The sequence below is a fragment of the Rhagoletis pomonella genome, unplaced genomic scaffold, assembly GCF_013731165.1.
Source record: "Rhagoletis pomonella isolate Grant_MI unplaced genomic scaffold, Rhpom_1.0 Rhpom_scaffold_00007, whole genome shotgun sequence".
In the NCBI taxonomy this organism is placed as follows: domain Eukaryota; kingdom Metazoa; phylum Arthropoda; class Insecta; order Diptera; family Tephritidae; genus Rhagoletis; species Rhagoletis pomonella.
Genome location: NW_023458561.1, coordinates 57,398,397 through 57,405,459, shown reverse-complemented (window position 1 = coordinate 57,405,459; position 7,063 = coordinate 57,398,397).

Below are 7,063 nucleotides of genomic sequence, written 5' to 3'. Positions count from 1 at the left end.
GAAGTGCTGGTGTCTGTATGTGCGTGTGTGTGTGTGTGTGTGTGTGTTTGTGCATATTCGTAAGCTTGTGCGCCGTTGCAACGATTTGTATGTAAAACAGCAAAGAAAAAATGCTCCTACTCGGAATGGCTGTACTTGCCGTATCTAAAAGTATGTGTCTGTGTGTGTGTACATACATACATACATATGTACATATCGATGGCTGAGTGGAAGATCGACCTATCTCGGCAGCCAGTTCGAAAACATTCTATCTCAAAAACCTTTTCAAGAACGCCCTATTTCAGAATTCGTTTGAAAAACGCCCTATCTCAGCTGCCGATTCAAAAACGCCCTATAACAGCATATTTTCAATACATTTTGAAGTGAGATAGGGCATTTTTGAACCGAATTTTGAGATAGGGTGTTTTTCAATAAAATTCTGAAATAGGGCGTTCTTGAAAAGTTTTTTGAGATAGAGCGTTTTCGAACTGGCAGCCGAGATAGGTCGATCTTCCACTCAGCCATCGATATGTATTTGAGTTTGTTGAGGCAGGCGAAAATTGCTGAAGCGCAAAGTGACAGCAATGCAAAATGGGTAGTAGGTGACAGGGAGGCCTCGATGTGGAGGACCCTTATTGTTGGTTGCAAGTGCTGTTGGAGAAGTAAAGTGCTACATGCGTACAACATACCGACATTCACTTGCTTGCCGACTTACGAATTCTCTTGCTTGAATTTCCACAAACTTGCGCTGGGTCGTCTTTACTCGGTTAGTGTTTGTTGTTGCCTCTGCATGAATAAAGTGCTTACTGCGGATGTGCAAAATGACAACAACAACAACACTTTTATATAGTTTGTCATTACTGTTGTTTTTATTACTCGCATATATTCGGTTGGCTAAAGTCAGAGCACGTATGTAAGTTCACCCAAAGAAAATAAACCTAAAAAATAATTCTTACAAAAACAACAACAAATATATGTATGTATTGCTTTCGTCTGCTGTTTGACTCCACACAACTGTATGGCAGAATGACTCGACTGTTTTGTTGTCGTTATTACCCCTCCTTGTCTTCAGAGCTATTGCTGTCGTTGTTGTAGTACACTGGCATTGCCTGCTGATAAAGCTTCGTTGTTGGCCAAAGAATACGTCTCTGCATACATATATCAATGTATAAGTATTCATGTTAAATCCGCATTCAATTAAAAATGGCCAAAGAGCAAACCCAAAAACAAAAGAGGAAAAATAAAACAGACAAAACTTAAAATTAAGTTCCGCTCCGGAAAAAAAATCAACTAAATTCTGCAAATTGTTGAAAAGATGCGGAATAAAAGAGAAGCGCGAGCTACACCAGTCGTTATCGGTTGCCAAAATAATAATGAAAGTCCAAGTTAAGTTTTAGGAAATTATGGAATTATTCAATTGTAGGTATGTACCTACGTAGGCATCCTAAGGACTGTTTTCACAATCTCTGGTTAACACTTATCCCCAGTTAAACCTCGTCACCGACGCTACAGACTTCATGCATATAGCATTGTGTCGATAACGTCGGTAACGATGTTTAACTGGAGATTAGTATTAACCAGAGATGGTGAAAACGACCCTAAGTGTGCTGTACCAACTAGAAACCGATAACAAGGCTACCTTGGGAGGTAAATATTACTTATTTATGTTACACCACCAAAGAAAGGCTTGCTTAAAAACTACACGGGAGCTAATCTACAGCTACCGCAGAAAGTGCTGTGCTCCAGTCCTACCCCTGAAGCATTGGTATCTCGGCTACAACAACCTGTGAAAACGACAGTTAGTTGAGACCAAATCTTCATGTCCCAGTTGCGAATGCTGAGCGATGTGGCCCATGATGTATGCATGTATATAGCTCGTGAGATGTAAGAACCTCTTCTACAACTGAGATATCCAGAGCCGACCTTTGTACCCTGCCTAACATTGTATAGTTCATCTCGGCGGATTTCGAATTAACCAGCGAACCGTAAGCAGTAATTCGGCGAATCACTTCCTTGTAAATTTATGACCTAAGAACAGTCCCGAATACTTAAGGCTGGAGGAAGGGAGAAATCAAAAAGCAGATCAGTGGATTCTGCCATAAATGTAATTGTTCACAGAAAAATCGTTTGAAGAGTGGAAGATAGGCACCATGCAAGGAGGTGTACTGTCGCCATTTCTGCAAGTCGTCCTGGGCGCTGGAGAAACTGTAAGGATACTCTGAGGGCCTGGCTCTCATTTCTAGGCACTACGCATGAACGCAAGTAGGGTTACCGAGATTTAGTTACAAAAGTAAGTAAAGCAAGAGCTCTTCCTATTCACCAGTATGGACGTAGGTATTGAGTGCTTAATTTTCAACATCCTTCAATAAGTGGGTATCCATAACTGCTTTGTAACAGAGGGTTTTCGAATTGCTCGGAGAGTATCTGACTTCTTTCTTTGTTGCCTCCAGATACTTCCAAATTAGGTTGCCTAGGAAACTGCATAGTTGATAAATTGGCTAGGCGGAAGCTTCTTTAAAAAAGGCTTAACATGACTTGTTCTGGCAGGAATTAGTTCAAGAAGTAGGATTGTTTCTGAGTTATATACTTACATATTATGTAAGTACTATACATTTCTATTTTATTATAGTACTTAAATCAAAATCATTTAGATTCATAAAATCTGTTAATTTATTTAGTTCTTTTAGAATTTAATTATGTTCTGTTAGTTCGGAAAATGTATGAAAACCAGCTGTTGCAGAAACTCATCAATTACCCAACGTCAACCCAACATTTGATAAAGCATCTGGAAAACGCCCCAAATGAAATCATCGCAATCAAATTGGGAAACAAAGTGATCACAAAGCACACATATGTTTAAGTGTACTATATACGTATGAATATGTATATGTACATATGTATGTATATACAAGAATGCAATAAAATATTTATATTTATAAATTATTTCAGGCACTAATCTTTTATCGTGAATCGCAATGATTTCACTTTAATGCCAAATCACTTGTGTCCATAGCACAGTTTTAACGCTCGCAGTGGAATTCGGAGCAACAAAGCTTTGTCTATCAGAAGTGTGTTTATAATTAGTAGATAGGGAAACATACAAACATATGTACATATACATGCGATGTAATGAGTACAGCAGCGAAGTGCTGAAATTCTAAAACTTGCTCAGAAATTTCGATAAACAATTATAAATATGAAAATAACTTATACAAGTATGTTTGCAAATTCAATAATAGGCGTGTTTTTTTTACACGCATACGTATGTGCGTTTAAAAATTGTATGGAGCTCTAAAGGCCCGTCCACATACGACTTTGGCGTTGCGTTGGCGCTGGCGTCGCTTTGACAGTAGCGCGCGAAACGCCCGTGCTTGCTACAATGAACGCTTAGCAGAGAATACTGTGGTCACTAAATTAACATACTAGCGGCAGATAAATCAAAACTTTATATAAATAATTGCATTAGAAACTATATTTCTTGCCCGAATTTGATTAAAAAGAAACTTAAATCTCATAACTTTAACTATTTGGAACAGCTGACGAACGACGCGCGCGAAAATTTGAGAGTTGGCCATCTTTCTGCGTTGTGTTGGCGTTGCCCAACTTTGCAAAGCCAACGCAATGCCAAAGTTGTATGTAAACGGGCCTTAAACTGACAAACTTTATGTGCGCTTATGAATATTTAGTTGGCGATAAAATCAAAAATACTTGTTTGGAAATGGAAATTGTCGATGATTGTTTTTCTTTACGCGTTAAGCGTAGATTTATATGCGTGTAAAAAAACACAGCTAATATAATGCAATAAATAAATGTTACTACTTTTTAATTGATTCATGAAGGTTGTGTTGAACTCTTTTAAAAAGTTTAAGGTTTTTATGATTGTATGAATATTCGGTTTATCGAATTACGGAAGAAAATTTAATTGAGAAAGTGTGTACATAGCTTTTTGCTCTATCAAAGCTCAAAGCTGCATTCTCGCCGTGCCGATGTGCCTGTAGGGCATTATCGTTGATTAGAGTGATTTTCCACATTTATTTGTTTATTAATTTATGGGGTTTTTGTTTACTCATTTCTTTTCCATGAATTTTTGCCGAACATCTGCATAAATGTATTAGGAACAAGTGATCATTTATTAACTTGTTGCTGTGCGCTGACAAGTTTATTTATACATAAATATGTATTTATGAATTTTTTTATAATCATGCTATTTATAGGAAAAAATTCTTGGAATAGGGAGTATCATAGTAACTTAAAGATTTTGGATAGTTGCTTGAGACGGTGTTTGCTGGTTTATACTATGCCAACATGCGGTCCCCATGCCGAAAAGAACGCTACAGAACCCAAGTTGTTGATAGGGAAGCCATCTGTAGCTATGGAGTCCAGAAAATTTAAAGTATCTTACGCTTGACATAATATTAGCGGAAAAACCAAGCTATGACGGTCGTCCAAGCAGTGATATAAAATAAAAAGGGCCTATGAAAATTTACTTAACATAACGCATCATACGGAACCAAAAGAGTATTTTTTACTGCAGTTAGTAAGGGCCAACCAAGAACAGAAGGGTACAAATATGCTTGAAGCGTTTTCTAAAGTCAGAGACTTTTCAGCACATTGAGGCACGCACCTGACCTCTGGCATGGATTTGGAAGACCTAAAATTTATGTGCGCCATTGCTTCCCCATACTCTGAAATTCACAGACTGACGCACTGCTTTATCAAAATTGGGCTTTATGGTCCAGCACACTCGTCAACCGCTTGTACCTTACAAGCTTTCTTTCAATCGCTGGCAACGCTTGATTCAAGCATAAATAAAGTTCCTTAACGGCCAATCACGATTCATGCAAACCATGGACTCCTGATTTTGATCATAATGTAATGACTAGACGGTCGTCCTCTAGTATCTAAGCATGGGTAATTCGCCATCATTGTAGATAATCTAAGACCCCTACATTTTCATCAGCAGTACATCGTCAATCTCTCCTAGGTCTTGATCATGATATTGTTCCGGGAAATAAGGACGCAGAAGAGGGAATTTTAGATTTATGGTGGACTATTTTTTCAAAGGCTTTTACAGCTCTGGCATTCTTTCATTCAATAAGTTATTTGGGATCTCCAAAGATCGGAACGGTCATACGGGGCATATAAAGATAGGTTGGTGGAATTTTCTGCCTCTCCACATCACAACAATTCGTTGCAGCCTTTGAGGGAACTCTTAATAACACATAAGAAGAAAAGCATTGCCATAATTTCATTCAAGATGACTTAAAAGTTAAACAGTTAAAATTTGACTTAATTTTTTGATAAAAAATAAAAGTTAAAGTTTGGATTTTATTTTTCCGATCAAAAATAAGTAATAGTTAAAATTTTTGCTTTTTTCGATACAAAATAAAAGTAAAAATTCAATCGCTATTCATCTACGTGTAAACTTTTAAGTTAGAAATGTTTTATTGCTACGTATAAAAAAGATATTACATAGAGGTTTATGCAATGATAAGCAAACTATTATTATTGATCGTATAATAAACGTAATAAGAAGTAAAATATTAAATGCTATTTATGATCTGATAAAATAAAAGTCAAATATATAAAAAACTAAAGCAAAATTTTATTGTTTTGACCGAAAAATAAAGCTAAAATGTTAACTGTTATTTATGATCAGAATGATAACAGTCAAATGTTAACTGTTATTTTTAACCAAAAAAATAAAAGTCAAATGTGAATTTTTATTGTTTATCAAAACATTAAAATAAAGTTTTAACAGTTATTTTTTACAGAAAAAATAAAAGCCGGATGTTAACTGTTATTTATGAGAAATTAAAGGCAAAAAATAACTTTTATTTATGATCGAAAAATTCGATCGAAATGTTAACGGTAATTTTTAACCAAAAAAAATCTACAAAAATTTTCTTAATTTTTGATCGAAAATATATCAGTGAAAAATAGCGAATATTTATCGAATTTTTATAAACAATAAGCATAGCAGTTACGTTCCCTGTTAAAAATTGTATCTAGTACATACATATTTAACTAATGATCTCAGAAAATAAAGCAGAGAAGTAGAAAAAAAATGCATTTAATATCGAATTAAAAAGTGCAAATAACAATAACAGCTAATAAATACATAAACTACAGCGCTTTTTTCCGCTTTGCCAAGTCGACTAGCGATTGCGACCAGTTCATTTGCCTAGTCACAAAGTCGTTGTATGGCAATTTTGTTTTTGTAGCAAAGTTTTTTTATTTAACAAAAATCATTTGTTAATGGCGCTGTTTGTTATTAGTACATATCTACATCAAAATATGTATATGCACACATTAATTTATTATTGTTCTTGCTGTTGTTGTTTGGCTAATTTACGCAGCCCGCTGTCATTTTGTCGGTTTTTATTTTTTGCTTTTGTTTGATAATATGTATATGTATAATTTATGTAAAATTATAAACGCTCTACAATCTGCGAAACGTTTACTAATCTACGCTCTTTTTCTGCTCTCTCACTTGTAGATCGTCTCTCATCATTCCATTCATAGCTCGTTCCGACTTTTGTTGTACCCCGAATGTAGGATGTACAGTGGACACAATGCGGCTTGCGGCAAATTCAGTTGGCGTGCGTTGATCAATTGACGTTGACTTGGTGCAAGATCGTTCGTTGGGTGCGCGTAGTAGTGTTCGCAGATTTTGCGAGATCAAAAAAAAGATGAAGAATTTTGTTGAGGAATAAATTTGCAACAAATGCATTTGTCAGAATGACACTAATAATGATTTTTCATAAGAAGACTTAAAAAAGTGTTGAAAATTATCTACGCTAAAAAGTGGCACAGTGTGTTGCGAGATATCGTGAAGTGAGAAAGAAAATTACTTGGAAAAATAAAAACAACAAAAATTTATATACTAACTATGTATGTATAGTACACTCAAATAAATGCATTTGTGTATGAAAATAGTGTTGCCCAAAAAAAAAAAGTATTTAAATATTCCGAAGCAAACAAGAATTTCCGGCGTTGCGCTGAAAAATCGCAAAAATAATCGACGTCCGTTGTGTGTGTGTGTGTGTGTGTGCGAGTGTGTACATAAGCGTTTTTAAGCGAC